This window comes from Pan paniscus, chromosome 14 (assembly GCF_029289425.2).
Source record: "Pan paniscus chromosome 14, NHGRI_mPanPan1-v2.0_pri, whole genome shotgun sequence".
Lineage (NCBI taxonomy): Eukaryota > Metazoa > Chordata > Mammalia > Primates > Hominidae > Pan > Pan paniscus.
Genome location: NC_073263.2, coordinates 109,851,618 through 109,872,700, shown reverse-complemented (window position 1 = coordinate 109,872,700; position 21,083 = coordinate 109,851,618). Strand labels below are relative to the sequence as shown.

At 37.4% G+C, this 21,083-nt stretch overlaps 1 long non-coding RNA gene across 3 annotated transcripts in view; it reads right to left on the bottom strand.

The window, feature by feature from the left end:
• The window catches only part of LOC129393662 (uncharacterized), a 111,922-nt gene that overhangs the window by 61,134 nt on the left and 29,705 nt on the right, over positions 1-21,083 (bottom strand). For 2 of the 3 annotated variants that reach the window (XR_008620703.1, XR_008620704.1), the window contains 2 exons: positions 17,787-17,852; positions 12,406-12,547 (listed from right to left, as the gene is read on the bottom strand). This is a non-coding gene — a long non-coding RNA (uncharacterized LOC129393662). The remainder of the gene's footprint in view (positions 1-12,405; positions 12,548-17,786; positions 17,853-21,083) is intronic. The other variant, XR_010109648.1, reaches the window with a different exon arrangement.

The following is a 21,083-nucleotide window of genomic DNA, read 5'->3' as shown; positions in this document are numbered from 1 at the left end:
AAAATAAATCCCTTTTTATTTTACAGACGAAAAAGTCAAGATCAATAGGTGCAGTTAGCCAAAGATGACACCACTTCACAGTGACAAAGAGAGGATCAGAATAAGGATGGTATAAAGCTTTCAACTATAGTCCTAACTTAATAAATTAGCAGTGGCTTCCTATGGGCTGTTTGATGAAGGACTCAGTCCAAGCACTCACTGAGAATAGTGTGTTAGTTGGTAATGTCTGCCACGTGTGAGGGAGGACTCAGTCCGAGCACTCACTGGGAATAGTGTGTTAATTGGTAATGTCTGCCACGTGTGAGGGAGGACTCAGTCCGAGCACTCACTGGGAATAGTGTGTTAATTGGTAATGTCTGCCACGTGTGAGGGAGGACTCAGTCCGAGCACTCACTGGGAATAGTGTGTTAATTGGTAATGTCTGCCACGTGTGAGGGAGGACTCAGTCCGAGCACTCACTGGGAATAGTGTGTTAATTGGTAATGTCTGCCATGTGTGAGGGAGGACTAAGCCCAAGCACTCAGTGGGACTGTTGTGCCGATGGATTGGTAATGACTGCCACGTGCAGGGATGGGGCAGGGAGCACTGTCCCATGGACTGGTCCATGTTCACTGCCCCTTGATGTGATGAAGGGCCTGGAGCCTCTTCACAGGGCTCAGTGGGCTAGCAAATATCATTGCTCACCTGATACAGAACAGTATCTGCAAGCGTTCAGCTGAGTAACTCATGAGGCCAGCCTGGAGTTGATGCTGTGGGGTAGGAGCTCAGGGACAGGAGGCTGGGAGTGACCATGTCTCCTGGGGCGTTCATGAATTTTGTCATGGGCGTCAATGAGAGAACATTGAGAAGGCAGGAAACAGTTCCACTGAAACCGCTGAGCGCTGAAAGGCAAGTAACAGAATGGTGTATTTGGGGTGCCTTATGGGTGCTTTAAGAGCTTACATAAGTTAAGTGAGTGTGCTGTCATCCCTGGGCACCGGGTTAGTTTTGCTCGTGTCTGCTAATCCCTTCGGGTATTACATGACAACTAGTAGTATTTTAAAGTGTGCTGAAAATAAACAGAAACCTTTGAAAATTCCTGGTTACTCCTACTCCCAAAACTGGCCAGCAGTGCTTCCCAGAAACCATCCCACTCCAACCTCCTATGGTTTGATGCCTCCCTGGGTCATGGGCTTCAAAGTTAGCCACCTCACCACTGTGTCTCGTGACTCCTGGTCCTAGAACAGACTTGTCTGTTGAGCTTTATACGCATACAGAAAGAATGAAGTTACTACTACTCTTTCAAGCTAAAGAGGAATTAAAAAATCACGTTATTTTCTTGGGTGTGTGCTTTGTTTAGTTTTGCACTCCAGACTGGGCAACAAGAGTGAAACTCTATCTCTAAATACATACATACATACATGCATACATATACATACATACATACATGTAATCCCTTGCAGTACCTAGCTAGTCTGTGTCTAAATACAGTGGTGAAAGTCACCTTCGCAAAGATGGGAAAAAGATGGATTACATTTCTAGTTGCAAAGGCTATTTTAGACTGTCATTATGTTATTTACAATTCTGTAAACAATGCTTTCCAAAGGAAGAAGTGGCCATTTTCAGCTGGATTTTCAGTATAATAAATGTTTTATTTTAATACCAGATCTCCTTGCCATTTTAATAAGTGGTTACTAAAAAGAACAAACTAAAATGTTTATATTTTACATATAATTAAGTTATATTACAATAACAAATACTTTTTGAAATTGTGGAAACATTCCTTACTACTTCTGAATTACCTGAGGTTTATTTATCTGGGAGTAGAAATATTAAATTATGTGATGTAAATGTTATTGTTTAAAATGTTTTACTTCCTAATAAAAAATTACCCCCTAACAAATCGTGCTACTTCCTTTCATTCATATCCTTGAGTCTTAAATAGTCCTCATATGAATGAAAAAAATTTAGAGTTACTGTCTCAAGAGAATAATTCTATCCTCCATTTTAAATCTAAGAAAAATCAGTCTGACTTCACACACCACACAATAGAGAGAAGAGGAGGTAGCATTAGATGACTAGTTACTAGCCTTCTGTAGAGGGACAAGCAAAGTCAAACAGAAAAATAGTACATCACAGCTATTAAAGACCTCCTGCTGAGGTACTTAGAAGGATGAAAATGAGTTTTAAAAAACAGGAAAAACATATTCATTTCATAAGTGAATTGCATAAAATTGCAGCACTAAATACAAAGATGTGTGATTCTAAAATAAAATGCCATGAATATTTTCACACGATTCCACAAATAGCTGCTCTATTATAATCCATTGAGTTCAGCATAAAATACAAATATCCAACAGCCAGAAGAATAAACTTGTCTATAAAGGAAAAGTAAATATTTTATGGCAAAATTAAATCACAAAAGCAAGTGAATTTGACACATATGTGCAACTTATGATTTTATGTCATCCGTGCTTGAAAAGAGATATTGGGGACTTGGGAAATTTATAACATTGGACTATTTTAATACATCCATTTAATATAAATGCCAATGCATTTTATAGCTCACCTTCACTGTGAAGGCTTTAACACAAGTTTTCCAAAATGTAATTTTTTTGGTCTTTAAATTAAGACTTTATTTCCAAACTTGAAGTCACAAACACTGCAAACATTTATTGATACTTACTGCTACCGTTTTCTAACTCAGTAGTTCTCGGCTAGGGACAGTTTTGCTTTCCTACTCCCCAGCGTCAGGTAACAGTGTCTGGAGACATTTGTGATTGTTCTGACTGGAGATAGAGGGAAAGAGTTGCAGACATCTGGTGGGTAGAGACCAGAGATGCCGCTAAACATCCTACAGCACATAGGATAGCCCCCTGCCCCCAACCAACGCAAAGAATTATCCACCCAAAATGTCAGTACTCCCACAGCCGAGAAAACCTGATTTAACTGAGTTATAAACCTAAATGAAACTGTGTAAAATCTTTCAAATTCTTAAAATATAAACTCTTCTATTGTCAGTTAATAGGCTATGACTTAGTTAAAATACCCATGATATACACTTAGCAAATTAGACAATAAAGATTCCAAGAGAGAAAATTTTAGAGGAGCATGTGGTCCTTGGGGGACATAAAATGGTGTGCATTTTACATCCAATTTTCTGACTCATATCATCTAGCCCCTGTAGTTCACTGGAAGTGAAATTGTCCTCCCTTTAAAGTAATTGCGGCGGAAACAATTCAGTTCAGCAGTATAAAAAGACACTTTTGTTCATAGCCTTAGCAACTCAGCCCAGGAGGCACAAGTCCCGGAGCCCCAACAAGAGGAGCTTCAGATGAAATCTAGAGATAAATGATTCCTATGTTGGCCTTGCTTCTTTTCAAGCAAACATGACTGTGTATCCAAGCATGAAAAAGAGGACAACCAGATAATCCATGGGGGTTTTCTAGTAAGTGGCGCTTCTCAGAAATACCTGGTCCTAGATTGTACTAAAATAGAGCCTTTAGCACACTAATCTGGTTACCTGAAAATGAAGGTCAAATTGTTCCCAATCCAACTTTAGGATGTGTGAATATGGGCCGGGTGCGGAGGCTCATGCCTGTAATCCCAGCACTTTGGGAGGCCGAGGCAGGTGGATCATGAGGTCAGGAGATCGAGACCATCCTGGCTAACATGGTGAAACCCCATCTCTACTAAAAAAAAAAATACAAAAAATTAGCCAGGCATGGTGGCGGGAGCCTGTAGTCCCAGCTACTCGGGAGGCTGAGGCAGGAGAATGGCGTGAACCCGGGAGGCGGAGATTGCAGTGAGCCAAGATTGCGCCACTGCACTCCAGCCTGGGCAACACAGAGAGACTCCATCTCAAAAAAAAAAAAAAAGAGTGTGTGAATATGATGTATTTACAAAATTTGGTTATCACATTGGTATTTTTTTCCTTAATATGTATGTGATTAATGTGTAGAACAGGAGGTGGGGGGATGCTTAACTCATCAACAAGTAATCATAACGAGCTAATCCCCATAGAAGCATAAACAAAAAATAAATAAAACTGAATTTGAAAAACACAGATATCATATTTTATTGGTTTAAATAAAGTTGAACTGGTTGTTGACATGCTATCTCCTACATCCTCAAGCTTGGAATTCCTGGTCAAAATATCCACTTGCTATATTTCAAGTGTGACTATAAGAACTACTTAAAAACAACAACAAAAACAAAAATCCTCAACACTGATTCCTCAGACTTAATAACGTCATTAGTTAAACAATTAGTCTTTAAAAATTACTAAAATAGGCTGGGCGTGGTGGCTCAAGCCTGTAATCCCAGCACTTTGGGAGGCTGAGTTTGGTGGATCACCTGAGGTCAGGAATTTGAGACCAGACCAGTCTGGTCAACATGGTGAAACCCCATCTCTACTAAAAATACAAAAGACTAGCCGAGTGTGGTGGCTCATGCCTGTAGTCCCAGCTACTTGGGAGGCTGAGACAGGAGAAACGCTTGAACCCGGGAGGCAGAGGTTGCAGTGAGCTGACATTGTGTCACTGCACTCTAGCCTGGTTGACAGAGTGAGACTCTGTCTCAAAAAAAAAAAAACAACAAAAAACAAAAACAAATTTACTAAAATAGACATTGATACCCAGATAACTAAAATTCATAGTAAATTTAAGACGTGAATTATATTAATAGTTTCAACTATTGTTTGTGTCATCTCTGATTTCTTGAAGCAGTGTTTTGTAATTCTTACTGTAGACATCCTTCAACTTCCTACTTAGCTGTATTCTTAGGTATTTTATTCTTTTTGTGGCAGTTGTGAATGGGATTGTGTTTCTGATTTGGCTCTAGGCTTGGCTGTTCTTGGTGTATAGAAATGCTAGTGATTTTTGTATATTGATTTTGTATCCTGAAACTTTGCTGAAGTTGTTTATTAACTGAAGGAGCTTTTGGGATAAGACAATGAGGTTTTCTAGATATAGAATCATGTCATCAGCAAACAGCAATCGTTTGACTTCTTCTGTTCCTAATTAGATGCCTTTATTTCTTTTTCTTGCCTGATTGGCCTGGCCAGAACTTCCAATAGCACGTTGAATATGAGTGGTGACAGAGGACACCCTTGTCTTGTACTGGGTTTCAAGGGAAATGCTTCCAGATTTTGCTCATTCAGTATGATGTTGTCTGTGGGTTTGTCATAGATGGCGCTTATTATTTTGAGGTATGTTCCTTGAATACCTAGTTTATTGAGAGTTCTTAACATGAAGGAATTTTGAATTTTATTGAAAGCCTTTTCTACATCTATTGAGATAATCATGTAGTTTTGTCTTTAGTTCTCTTTGTGTGATGCATCACATTTATTGATTTGCATATGTTGAACAAATCTTGTTTCCCAAGGATAAAGCCTACTTGATCACGATGGATTAGGTTGTTGATGTGCTGGCTGGATTCAGTTTGCAAGTATTTTGTTGAGGAATTTTTTTATTAATGTTCATCACAAATATTGGCCGGAAGCTTTCTTTTTATTTGTTCTGTCTCTGCCAGGTTTTGGTATCAGGATGATGCTGGCCTCATAGAAAGAGTTGGGAAAGAAGAATATTTCCTCAATTTTTTGGGAGCAGTTTCAGTAGAAACGGTACTAGCTCTTCTTTGTATATCTGGTAGAATCTGGCTATGAATCTGCCTGGTTCTTGGCTTTTTTTTTTTTTTTTTTTTTGGCTGGTAGGCTATTTACTACTGATTTAATTTCAGGGTGCATCATTGGTCTTTTCAGGGAATCAATTTCTTCTTGGTTCAGTCTTCGGAGGTTGTATGTGTTGAGGAATTTATTCATCTCTTCTAGGTTCTGTAGTTTGTGTGCATAGAGGTGTTCATAGTAGTGTCTGATGGTTATTTGTATTTCTGTGGGGTCAGTGGTAACATCCCCTTTGTCATTTTTAAGAATTAATAGCATTAAAATCCCACACTGCCCAAGGCAATTTATAGATTCAATGCAATTACTATCAAATTACCAATGACATTCTTCACAGAACTAGAAAAAACTATTCTAAAATTCATATAGAACCAAAACAGAGCCCAAATAGCCAAGGCAATCCTAAGTAAACGTAATAAAGCTGGAGACATTATGTTACCCGACTATAAACTCCACTACAGGACTACGGTAACAAAAACAGCATGGTTCTAGGACAAAAATAGACACATAGACCAATGGAACAGAATAGACAGCCCAGATATAAGGTCACAGACCTACAACCATCTGATCTTGAAAGCTGATAATAACAAAAAATGGGTAAAGGACTCCCTATTCAATAAATGGTGCTGGAATAACTGACTAGTCATATGCAGAAGATTGAAACTGGACCTCTTTTTTCACCATATTCAAAAAGCAAATCAAGATGGATTAAAGACTTAAATATAAAACCTAAAACTATTAAAACTCTGAAAGAAAACCTAGGAAATACTAGTCTGGACATAGGGCCTAGCAAAGATTTCATGACAAACACTCCAAAAGCAATTGCGATGAAAACAAAAATTGGCAAGTAGAACCTAATTGAACTATACATCTCCTGCAGAACAAAAGACACCATCAACAGAGTAAACAGACAACCTACAGAATGGGATAAAATATTTGCAAACTATGCATCTGACAAAGATCAGGTATCCAGTATCTACAAGAAGCTTAAGGAAATTTACAAGAAAAAAAAAACCATTAAAAGTAGGCAAAGGACATAAACAGACACTTTTCAAAAGAAGACGTGCATGCATCCAACAAGCATATAAAAAAGCACAATATCACAGATAGTTTAAGAAATGCAAATCAAAACTACAATTAGATATCATCTCACACCAGTCAAAATGGCCATTGTTAAAAAGTCAAAAAAATAACAGATGCTGGCAAGGTTGCAGAAAAAGGGAATGGTTATACAGTGTCGGTGGGAGTGTAAATTAGTTCAACCATTTACAGTTGGCAATTCCTCAAAGAGCTAAAAGCAGGACTACTATTTGACTCAGCAATCCCATTACTGGGTATATACCCAATGGAATATAAATCATTCTACCATGAAGACACATGCATGTGTATGTTCATTTCAGCACTATTCACAATACCAAAGACACAGAATCAACCTAAATGTCCATCAATGGCAGATTGGGTGAAAAAAACTGTGGTACATACATACCATGGAATACTATGCAGCCATAAAAAAGAATAAGATCATGTCCTTTGCAGGAACATGGATAGAGCTGGAGGCCATTATCCTTAGCAAACTAATTACTGTATGTTCTTGCTTATAATGGGAGCTAAACAATGAGGACACGTGGACACATAAAGGGGAACAACACACTCTCGGCCTATTGAAGGGTGAAGGGTGTAATGAGGGAGAGGATCAGAAAAAATAACTATTGGGTGCTAGTCTTAGTACCTGGCTGACAAAGTAATCTGTACAAAAATCCCACATGACACAAGTTTACCTATATAACTAACCTGCATATGTACCCCTGAACATAAAAGTAAAAAAAAAAAAAAAAAAGTTTCAACTACTCTTCTCTCTAAACCTTTTTGGAAACAGGCAAAGCTAAGGTTGAAAAGCCACACTCAGACACCTGGGTGCCAAATACTGAGTCACTTTGGGAAAAGGCCTGCCCTCTCAGGTAGAACTTACTAAATGTTAGTCATTAGGATATTTCTAGATAAATATTAGATATTTCTCAATACAAGATATTGGCAGCCCAAAGAAAGGCTGTGATTTAAGCTGGAGTCTCCATTTGGAAATTTGGGATAATAAGATAGTTGTTATTGAGAAAAGGTCATTGCTGATCAAAGCACAAATGAAGATCTGAGCTCTTGAGTTGTTTTGTAGGTATGGACAAATTGATTCTAAAATTTTTACAAAAAAATAAAAAGCAACTGTGATAGCCAAAACAGTTTGAGCAAAAAAAAGGAGAAAATGGAAGACTCACACTACTCAATTACAACTATCATTGTAAGCTACAATAAGTAAGACTATGGTATTGGTGAAGGAACAGGCACATAGATCAATGAAACAAAATAGAGATCCAGGAGATTCAATGGAGGAAGGATAATCTTTTCAACAAATGGCAATGGAAAAACTGGACATCTATGTGCAAACAAACAAAATGAACCTCAATATAAACCTCACACCTTACACAAAATATTAACTCAAAATATATAATAGAAATAATTAAAAAGGTAAAATTGATTTTTTAAAAGAATACGTAGAGAAAAACTTCATGACTTTGTGTTAGGCAAAGAATTCCTAAATATAACACCAAAACTGTAATAGATAAAAGAAAAAATAAAACTTCATTGAAACTGAAAATATTTGCTTTCTGAAAGATGTGGTTAAATGAATGGAAATACAAACTATAGATAAGGAGAAAATATTTACAAATTGCAAATGTAGCAAATGACTTTATTTAGAGTATTGAAAAAACTTGCTAACGTCAGGAGTAAGAAAACAAACAATCCAGTAAAAATGAGAAAAGATCTGAACAGGCACTTTTCCAATGAATACATAAACATGTGCAAAAAGTCTCAATAGTTCTAGCCATCAGGTAAGTGCTAGTTGAAATTGTAAGAAGAGGTGGAGCAAGATAGCTGAATAAGACCCTCCAGCGAATGTCCCTCTCACAGGAACCCCAAATTGACTAACTATGCATGCAAGAAAGCATGTTCAGAGGAATCAAACATCAGATGAGCAATCATAGTGCCTTGTTTTAACATCACTGCAAAGCAAGAGGCACTGAAGAGGGTAGGAAAGAAAAGACGATCTTGGATTATCAACACCTCTCCTCTCCCATCCCCTGGTAGCAGCCACGTGGCATGGAGAGAGAATCTATGTAGTCGGGGAAGGGATAGCACAGTGACTGTGGGACTTTGCATCTGAACTCAGTGATGCCTGTCACAGTGGAAAGCACGTCAGGACAGAATTCCGCCAGTGCTAACAGAAGGAGTATTTAGACCAGCCCTAGTCATTGGGGATTCATCTGTCCCAGCAGTCTGAACCTGAGTTCTAGATAGCACCACCACCACAGGCTAAAGTACTCTGAGGTACTAAATAAACAAAAGGCAGTTTAGGCTACAAAAACTGCAATTCCTGGGCAAGTCCTAGTGCTGTGCTGGGCTCAGAGCCAGTGGACTTGGGGTGTATGCAACCTAGTGAGATGCCAGCCAGGGCAGCCAAGCATTTTGCAAGACAAAGTCCCCTTTATTGTTCCCTCCCCTTTCTTCAAGCAGAAGGAGTCTCTCTCAATAGCCGCCAAAACTAGGCATGCGCTGGGTTACACTTGAAGCCAACACATCACTGGGTCTTACCAAAGGCTTGTGGCAAGTACTATCTGGCTTGCATCATCCATCCCCCAACCCCAGACAGCACAGCTTGCAGCTCCAGGAGAGACGCCTTCCCCCAGCTTCAGGGGAGGTCAGGGGAGAATAAAGGGGCCTTTGCCTTACAACTTGGATACCAGCTCAGCCACAGTAGAATAGGGCACCAGGCAGAGTCCTGTGGTCCCCATTTCAGGTCCTAGCCCCTGGATGACATTTCTAGACACACTCTGGTCCCAAAGTGAACCTGCTGCCTTGAAGGGAAGGATCCAGTACTGGTAGGCTCTATCACCTACTGACTAAAGAACCCTTGGGCCTTCAATAAACATAAACAGTAGCCAGATAGTACTTCCCAGAGGCCTTAGGTGAGACCCATTGTTGTGCTGGCTTCAGGTGTAAGCCAGCACATGTCCAGTTATTTTTATTTTATTTTATTTTATTTTATTTTATTTTATTTTATTTTATGAGATGGAGTCTCACTCTGTCATCCAGGCTGGAGTGCAGTGGCACAATCTCAGCTCACTTCAGCCTCCGCCTCCTGGATTCAAGCGATTCTCCTGCCTCAGCCTCCTGAGTAGCTGGAATTACAGGAACCTGCAACCAAGTCCGGCTAAATTTTTGTATTTTTAGTAGAGACGGGATTTCACCATGTTGACCAGGTTGGTCTCGAACTCCTGACCTCAGGTGATCCTCCTGCCTTGACCTCCCAAAGTGCTGAGATTACAGGCGTGAGCCACTGCACCCAGCTACATGCCCAGTTCTGGTGGCTATCAAGAGAGATTCTGTCTGCTTGAAGAAAAGGAGAGGGAATAATGAAGGGGTCTTTGTCTTGCAGCTTGGGTACCACCTTAGGCACAGTAGGGTAAAGCAACAAGCAGGCTCCTGGGGTCGCTGATTCTAAGCCTTGATTCCTGGATGGCATTTCTGGACCTGCCCTGGGCCAAAGGGGAGCCCACTGACCTGAAGAGAGAGGACTAGGCCTGACAGCATCCACCACAAGCTGACTGAAGAGACTTTGGGCCTTGAATGAATATTGTTGGTAGCCAGGTAGTACTCGCCACAGGCCTGGGGTGGTGAAGCCATGCGGAGGGACTCCATCTGCTTGAGAAAAGGATAGGGAAGAGTGGGAAGGACAGTCTTGTGCCCTGGGTGCAAACTTAACCATAGGAGAATAAAGCATCAAGGAGATTGCTAAAGTTCCTGACTCCAGGCCTTGTCTGCAATACAGCATTCCTGGAACTGCCCTGGGCCCGTGGGGAGCTTGCTGCCCTCAAGGAAAGGACAGGCATGGCTGGATTTGCCACCTGCTGACTGAATAACCCTTGGGCCTTGAGTGAATATTGACAGTAGCCAGGCTGTGGTTGCCATGGGCCTTGGGCAAGACCCAGTGCTGTACTTTCTTCATGTTTGACCCAGCAGAGTCACAGTGGGGGCAAGAGGAATGCTTGTGATATCTCTCTCCCAGCTCCAGGCAGCTCAGCAAAGAGAAAGAGATTCCCTTTGCTTGGGGGAAAATAAGGGAAAAAAAACAAGAGTCTCTGCCTGATAATCCAGCTAATTATTTCAGATCTTACCCTAGTCCACCAAGGCATTACCTCTATGAGGCAGCAAGAGCCACAGTGTTACTGGGCTTCAGGTACCCCCAAATGCAGATATAGCTGCAGCGACCAAAGATTTAGATCACAACACTCAATTTTCTTTGAATACTTGAAATGCCTTCCCAAGACAGACAGTTACAAACAAGCCAGGAGTGTGAAGGCTAAATAAATACCTAACTCCTTAATGCTGAGACATCAACAAACATCCACAAGCATCAAAACCATCCAGGAAAACATGACTTCACCAGACAAACTAAATAAGGCACCAGCGAACAATCCCAGAGTGACAGAGATAATGACTTTCAGACAGAAAATTCAAGATAGCTCTTTTGAGAAAGCTCGTGAAATTCAAGATAACACAGAGAATGAATTGAGAATACCATCAGATAAATTTAACAAAAAGATTGAAATTTTTTTGAATCAAGCACAAATTCTGGAGCTGACAAATTCGATTGACATACAGAAGAATACCTGAGAGTCTCTCTCAACAGCAGAAGTGATCAAGCAGAAGAAAGAATTAGTGAGCTTGAAGACAGGCTATTTGAAAATACACAGCCAGAGGAGTCACGGTCAAAAGAAAAAATACTTTAAAAGAATGAAACACACTTACAAGATCTAGAAAATAGTCTCAACAGGGCAAATCTGAAGGTTATTGGCCTTAAAGAGGAGGTACAAAGAGAGATGGGGTAGAAAGTTTATTCAAAAGGATAATAACAGAAAACTTTTCAAATCTAAAGAAAAATAAATATTGGAGTATAGGGTTTTAGAAAACCAAGAGATTTAATCCAAATAAACTATCTCAAGACCATAATAAAATTCCCAAAGATCAAGGATAAATAAAGCATTCTAAAAGCCACATGAGAAAAGAAACGAATCACATATGATGGAGCTCCAATATGTCCATCAGCAGACTTCTCAGTGGAAATCTTACAGACCAGGAGAGAGTGATATAACATTTAAAGTGCTGACGAAAGTAATTTTGCTTCCTAAAATGTATATCTGGCAAAAATATCCTTCAAACATGAAGGACAAATAATGACTTTTCCAGACCAAAAAAAGCTGAGAGATTTCATCAACACCAAACCTGTCCTACAAGAAATGCTAAAGAGAGTTCTTCAATCTGCAAGAAAAGGACATTAACAAGCAATAGGAAATTATTTGAAGGTACAAAACTCACTGGTTATAGGAAGTATACAGACAAACACAGAATATTTTAACATTGTAATTATGGTATGTAAACTACCCATATATTGAGAGGAAAGACTAAAAGATAAACCTATCAAAAATAATAACTACAACAACTTTTCAAGACAGTTAGTAAGATATAAATAGAAACAACAAAATAGAGAGTGGATGAAGTGAGGCCAGGCATGGTGTCTCATGCCTGTAATCCCAGCACTTTGAGAAGCTGAGGCAGGTGGATCACGAAGTTAGGAGTTCAAGACCAGCCTGGCCAATATGGTGAAACTCCATCTCTACTAAAAATACAAAAATTACCTGGGCGTGGTGGTGCATGCCTGCAGTCTCAGCTACTCGGGAGGCTGAGGCAGAAGAATCGCTTGAACCCAGGAGGCGGAGGTTGTAGTAAGCCGAGATTGCGCCACTGTGCTCCAGCCTGGATGACAGAGCAAGACTCTGTCTTTAAAAAACAAAACAAACAAACAAACAAAAATGGATGAAGTGAAGGATAGCGTTTTTATTACTTTTCTCTTTGCTTGTTTGTTTTTGCAGTCAGCGTTAAGATGTCATCAGTTTAATATAATGAGTTATAAGATGTTATATGTAAGCCTCTTGGTAACTTTAAATAAAAAAATAGACACGACAGATACACAAAAAAATAAAAAGCAAGAAATTAAAACATACCACTAGAGAAAATCACCTTCACAAAAAGGAAGACAAGAAGGAAGGAAGAGAAGATCACAAAACAACCAAAGACAAATACTAAAATTGCAATAGTTCATTCTTACTTAACAATATCATTGGCTGTAAATGGACCAAAAAGACATTAAATGGGTTGAATGGATTTAAAAAAAAGACCCAACAATCTGTTTCCTAAGAGAAACTGACTTCACCTATAAAGACACATAGAGACTGAAAATAAAGGGATAGAAAAAGATATTCCATGCCAATGTTAACCAAAAATCAGCAGCAATAACTATGCTTATATCAGATAAAATAGAGTTTAAGACAAAAACTATAAAAAGAGACAAAGGGGGTCATTATATAATGTTAAAAGGGTCAATTCAGCAAGAGGCTATAACAATTGTTAATATATATGCACCCAAACGCTGGAACACTGGAACACCCAGATATATAATGCAAGTATTATATAGCTAAAGAAAGATATACACCCTAATACAGTAAGAGCTTGAGGCATAAACACCCCACTTTCCGCACTGTCCATATCATCCAGAGAGAAAATCAACAACAAAAAAATCAGACTTAATCTGCACTATAGAACAAATGGACCTAATAGATACTTACAGAACATTCTATCTAACTGCTGCAGGATGCACATTCTTCTCTTAAGTGCATGGATCATTCTCAAAGATATACCATATGTTAGGTCATGAAAAATATTTTAAAAATCTAAAAATTGAAATCTTATCAAATATTATCTCTGACCACAGGTAATAAAACTAGAAATCAATAACAAGAGAAACTCTGGAAATTATGCAAACACATGAAAATTATATAATATGCACCTGAATAATGAGTGGACAACTGAAGAAGTTAAGAAGGATATTAAAGTATTTCTTGAAAAAGTGAAAATGGAATCACAACATACCAAAATATACAGAATACAGTGAAAGCAGTACTAAGAGGAAATTTAATAGCAATAAGTGGCTTCATTTAAAAAAAGCTAGAAATCTTTCAAATAAACAACTTAATGATGCAACTTAAAGAATTAGAAAAGCAAGAGCAAGCCAAAGCCAAAATTAATAGAATAAAAGAAATACTAATGATCAAAGCAGAAATAAATAAAAGTGAAATAAGGAAAACAATAAAAAATCAATAAAATGAAGAGTTTGTTTTTTGAGAAGATAAACAAAATTGACAAATATTTATCCAGACAGAAAAAAAAGAGAGAAGACCCAAATAAATTAAATCAGCTATGCAGAAGGAGACATTACAATTGATACAGTAGAAATTCAAGTAGACTACTATGGGCATTAGAGAATATTATGTGCAACTACACACGAATAAATTGGAAGGCCTGTAAGAAATGGATAAATTCCTAGATACATACAACCTACCAAGATCAAACAATGAAGAAATTCAAAATCTAAATAGACCAATTGCAAGTAATGAGATAAAAGTTATAATAAACAGTCTCCCAGCAAAACAGACAGGGACCCAATGGTTTCACTGGTGAATTTTACCAAAAGATGTAATACTAATCCTACTCAAACTATTCCAAAAAATAGAATAGGAGGGATTACTTCCAAACTCATTCTACCAGGCTAATATCACCCTGATAACAAAACCAGATATAGACATATTAAAAAATAAAACTATAGGGCAACATCCCTGATGAACATTGATGCAAAAATCCCCAACAAAATACTATCAAATTTAATTCACCAACACATTAGAAATATCATTCATCATGATGTAGTGGGATTTATTTACCCTAAGGAGGCAAGAACTGTTCAACATGTATAATCAATCAATATGATACATCATATCAACAGAATGAAGGAAAAAACCATATGATCATTTTAATTAATACTAAAAAAGCGCTCGATAAAATTCAACATCCCTTTATGATGAAAACACTCAAAAAACTGGGTATAATAGGGATATACCTCAGCAGAATAAAAGCCACATATGACAGATCCACAGCTAGTATCATACTGAACTGGGAAAAACTGAAAGCGTTTCCTCTAAGATCTGAAATACAGCAACAGTGTACACTATAATCACTGTTATTAAACATAGTACTGGAAGTCCTAGCTAGAGCAATCAGACAATAGAAAGAAATAAAGGGCATCCAAATTGGAAAGGAAAAAGTCAAATTATCTTTTGGTGAAGCCTTTAGGGTTTTCCAATCATGATATGACCTTATATTCAAAAAAACCTAAAGAAACCACCAAGAAACTCTTAGAACTGATAAATTTAATAAAGTCTTAGGATACAAAATGAACATACATAAATCAGTGGCATTTCTATGTGCCAACAGTGAACAATCTAAAAAAGACATCACGAAAGTAATTCCATTTACAATAACTACAAATAAAATAAGATAGCTAGGAATAAACCAAAAAAGTGAAAGCTCTATACAAGAAAACTACTAAACATTGATGCAAGAAATTAAAGAGGACACAAAAAAATGGAAAGATATTCCATGTTCAAGAATTGGATAAATCAATATCGTTAAAATGTTCATACTACCCAAAGCAATCTACAAAATTAAATGCAATTCCTATTAAAATTCTAATGACCTTCTTCACCAAAATAGAAAAAAATCATAAAATTTATATGGAATCACAAAAGACCCAGAATAGCCAAAGCCATTCTGAGCAAAAAGAACAAAACTGGAGGAATCACATTTCCTGACTTCAGATTATACTGCAGAGCTATAGTAACAAAAACAACATGGCACTGTCATTAAAAACATATAAAGTTATGGAATGGAATATAGAAACCATCATAAATCCATAAAATCCATACATTTATAGTGAATTCATTTTTGACAAAGGTTCCAAGAACACACAGAAAGAAGTTTCTTCAATTAACTGTGCTGGGAAAGCTGCCTATTCATACACAGAAGAATGAAACTAGACTCCTATCTCTTACCATATACAAATATCAAATCAAAATAGAATAAAGACTTAAATCTAAAACATGAAACTCAGAAATTACTAAAATTAAAGATTGGGGAAACTCTCCAGGACATTGGTCTGGGCAAACATTTCTTGAATAGTACTTCAACAGCACAGGCAACCAAAGCAAAAATGAACAAATGGAATCAATCACAGGTTGAAAAGGGTCTGCACAGCAAAGGAAACAATCAACAAAATAAAGAGACAAACCACAGAATGGGAGAAAACATTTGTAAGCTATCCATCTGACATGGGATTAATGATCACAATACATAAGAAGCTCAAACAACTCTACAGGAAAAAATCTAATAATCTGATTTTAAAGTGGCTAAAAGATCTGAATAGATATTTCTCAAAGGAAGACATTCAAATGGCAAACAAGCATATGAAAACTTGCTCAAGATCATTGATCATCAGAGAAATGCAAATGAAAAGTACAATGAGCTATCATCTCACTCCAGTTAAAATGGCTTATATCCAAAAGAGAAGCAATAACAAATGCTGGCAATGACATGGAGAAAAGAGATCCCTCGTACATTATTGGTGGGAATGTAAATTAGTAGAACCACTGTGGAGAACAGTAGGGAGGGATCTCTTTTCAGTTCAATTCCACTGTTAATAATTAATAATTAAATCAGTATGTCAAAGAGATATCTCCACTCCCATGTTTATTGCAGCACTGTTCACAATAGCTAGTATTTGGAAGCAACCTACATGTTCAGCAACAGATGAGTGGATAAAGAAAATGTGATACATACACACAATGTAGTACTATTCAGCCATAACACAGAATGAGATGCTGTCATTTGCAACAACATGGATTGAACTGGAGGACATTATGTTAGGAGAAATAAGACAAGGACAGAAAGACAACATTTGCATGTTCTCACTCATTTGTGGGAGCTAAAATTTAAAACAATTGAACTCATGGAGACAGAGAGTAGAACGATGGTTATCAGAAGCTGTGAAGGGTATTGAGAGAGGCAGAAGTGGGGATGATTAATAGGTAAAAAAATAGTTAATTGGATAAGAATAAGATCTAGTGTTTGATAAGCACAACAGGGTGATTACAGTCAACAATAATTTTAAAATAACGGAGCATAACTTACATGTTTGTAACACAAAGAAATGATAAATGCTTGAGGTGATGGATACTCCATTTATGCTAATGTGATTATTACGCATTGTGTGCCTTCATCAAAATATCTCCTGTACCCCATAAATATACACACCTACATTTTAACAAAAAATAAGTTAAAGTAATAATAACAACTAAATAAATAATAAAATTATAAGAAGATAACACTACAAATCTATTGGAATGGCTAAAATGTCAAAGGAATGAAGAAATAATCAATGACAAACCCAAATGCTGGTGATGCAGAGCAGCTGGAATCCTCATATCACCCCCCTTTTTTTTCTTTATTGAGCTCTTGGAATTTTTATTGCTTAAAGACACGTCTACTATACATGAAACACTTGTTTAACATTGGTGGTCTTTTAGGACAATTTTTAGTTAAAACTTGAAACTTTACACACTTTAGTTCTAGAGGGTAAAAAGAAAAACTTGACTTTAGGTTTCCTGAGCTATAAGTCAGTGGCTTTTTGTCTCATTCATGCCTATAGATGTATGTGTACACACACACACACACGGAGCCCTATATCCTTGGTTAGTTTAGATCAACAAAGGTACAATGCCAAATGGCTTTCATCTGTCTTCACTGGAAGAGTCACCTTAATCTCTGAATCTCTGCATGTGGAATATCATCATTAGTGTCAGATGCTCTCCTGACATGCATAGCTACAATTCCCTCCTGGGAATAAAAAAAATGACAGAGCCACTCTCTGAAAAACTGTTTGCAAGTTTCTTTAAAAAGTTAATATACACTGACTTTATGACCAGAATACTACTGTTAGGGATTTATTCTAAGGAAATTAAAAATTATATTCACACAAAAACTTGTGATGAGTGTATTAGTCTGGTCTCACGCTGCTATAAAGAAATGTCCAAGACTGGGTAATTTATAAAGAAAAGAGGTTTAATTGACTCACAGTTCTGCATGGCTGGAGAGGCCTCAGGAAACTTACAATCTTCGTGGAAGGCACCTCTTCACAGGACTGCAGGAGAGAGGATGAGTGCCATCAAGAGAAATGCCAGGTGCTTATAAAACCATCAGATCTCATGAGACTCACTCATTATCACAAGAACAGCTTGGGGAAAACTGCCCCCATGATCCAATTACCTCCACCTGTTGCTACTCTTGACATGTGGGGATCATTACAATTCAAGGTGAGATTTGGGGAAGGACACAGAGCCAAACTATATCTATGTTAATAACCTTTCTATTCATACTGGACCAAAAAAAAAAACACACACACACACACACAAAAACAACCAAATGTTCTCCAGTCCTCAAATTACTGAATGGATAGACAGACAATAGTACATCCATAGGATGGAATACTATTCAGCCATAAAAATGAATTAACTACAGAGACATTCAACAATGTAGCTGAATCTCAAAGACATACATCCAATGAAATAATTCAGTCTCAAAATGTTACATACTGTAGGGTTTTATTTATATGACATTCTGGAAAATGAAAAACTAAAGGGACAAGGAACAGGCTCGTCATTGCCAGGCATTTGAGTAAGGGGAAGTTTGTCTGCAAAGGAGCAGCATCAGTAAGTTTTAGGGCGTGATGGAACTGTTCTTTATCCTTATTGTGGTTTTCACACAAATCTAAATATGTGTTAAAACTCATAGAACCACATACAACAGTCAATATTACTTTTTTGATATTAGGAAAGAACTTGATAACCTAACCAGCTTGCTAGAGTATCTTTGTTTTAAATAAAATAGTTTACCAAACTTCATTGTCTCCTAGACAACATAGCCATCTTACGCAAATAGCATGTGAGTTCTTGCTTCTTCCTTTTATTACACCAGTTCTCTTTTTTTTTACACTTCTACTCACTTCCTTTTTTATTTATTAAGAATTTCTAAATTTTACTTTTTCTACTTTTATTTTATGTTCAGGGGTACATATGCAGGTTTGTTACATGGGTAAATTGAATGTTGCTGAGGCTTAGTGTACAAATGATTCCATCACCAAGATAGTGAGCATAGTACCTTACAGGTAGCCTTCTAACCCGTTCCTCCCTCCCACCTTCTCCTATCAAGCAGTCCCCAGTATCTATTGTTCTCATATTTGCAACCTTGTGTATTCAATATTTTGCTCCCATTTATAAGTGAGAACATAATGGTACTTGTTTTTCTGTTCTTGCATTAATTTGCTTAGGATAATGGCCTCCAGCACATCCATGTTGCTGTAAAGGACACGATTTGTGGTATATATGTACCACATCTTTATCCAGTTCACTGTTGATGGGAATCTTAGTTGATAAAAATCCTCAACCAAAAGGCTAGCAAACTGAATCCAGCACCACATCAAAAAATTTAATGAACTATGATCAAGTAGGCTTTATTCCTGGGATGCAAGGTTGGTTTAACATTTGCAAATCAATAAATGTGATTCATTCACCACATAAGTAGAATTAGCAACAAAAATCACACAATCATCTTGATAGATGCAGAAAAGGCCTTTGATAAAATTCAATATCCCTTCCTGTTAAAAACCCTCAGGAATTTAGGCATTGGAGAAACATACTCAAAATAATAAGATTGATCTATGACAAACCCACAGCCAACATCATACTGAACAGGCTAAAGTTGGAAGCATTTCCCTTGAGAACTAGAACAAGACAAGGACGCCCACTCTTGCCACTCCTATTCAGTGTAGTACTGGAAGTGCTAGCCAGAGCAATCAGGCAAGAGAAAGAAATAAATCACATCCAATAGGAAGAGAGAAAGCCAAACTATCTCTCTTTGCAGACAATATGAATCTATACATAGAAAATCCCATAGACTTTGCCCAAGGGCTTCTAGAACTGATAAACAACTTCAGTAATGTTTCAGGATACAAAACCAATGCACAAAAATTAGTAGCATTTCTGTACACCAATAACGTCCAAGCTCAGAGCCAAATCAAGAACACAATCCCATTCACAATAGCCACACACACAAAATAAAGTATCTGGGAATAAAGCTAACCAGGGAGGTGAAAGAGCTCTAGAACAAGAATTAGAGCATCTTAATTAAACTGGCCGAAGGTTTAGTAACAAAACTTTCATTGATTTAGGAGCACTGTCACTGAGTGGAGTTTCCCAAAGTGTAAGTGTCGAAGACAGGTTATACCCCAACTGATGTAGGTGATAGCCACATAGGACGTTCAGTATCACTTTATTGCAAAGTGAAGTTTTTCCCACTTCAGTTCTCTTTAAAATCATGAAATCACGGTGAGGATTAAGTCTAAATTGGATGTTAAAACAGTCATGGGAATCCGATTGACCAGGATAGAAAATCTGAGATTCTAATGCCTGACAGAATCCTCATAGGCCCTGGGACATTTTGTGAGGGCCAGCAAGTTGGTGTACCTTCGTTTGTGAATATGCTGAGTTGTCTTTTGTTTGGTTTAACATTTAATAAAATTTCTAATCTTTGGCTAATAAAATTTCACTCCTTTAATCATGTCTGTCAGGGTCTTTCTGTCACACTTCAGACTACACACTGCACACTCACTTACACCACACTACTACTCTGGTACAACACAGAAAACAACGAGGGTTTTCCTTTTGTGTTTGAAATATAAGGTTTTTTTGAAAAAAATGAACTTAAGTGAAATAGAAAAGTAAATGCATTAAAAGGCCAATATTACATAAACAATAGAATTGGCAGGACATAAATACGGCCAAAGACCATGAAGACACCGCTTGGTGCGGTGTGGACATGGCAGAAATCATAATGACGGTATGAAATGACCAAAGTGGAAGAACATGTGCATTAACTGTCGAGTGTTTCGTGTTAAGACTTTGAATCAGAATTCCTGTTTTTCAATCTTGCTTTTGATATTGGTTAGCCACGAGACATTAGATAAACAACTTAAACTCTTCAGTACTCAATTTTACCATCTTTACAATGGAGTTAATACTATTTTTATTTTATAAGACTATTGAGAGGATTAAACAAGATAATTCATGTAAAACCCTTAATCAACTGTCTGGCATCCAATAAGCACTAGCTAGAAGAGCTAACACCAAAATATATTTTCTCGCATAGAATACATAAAACAAAATTTCATATCTTGTTAAGTAAATACTCCATATCTATTTGTTATTTGATAGCAATTTACATTAAACCATCAATTAAAATTTGGATCACCTTTTAATCATTAAAATTTTGGAGAATTCCATATAATCAACATATCAACAAGAAATGTCTTATGATG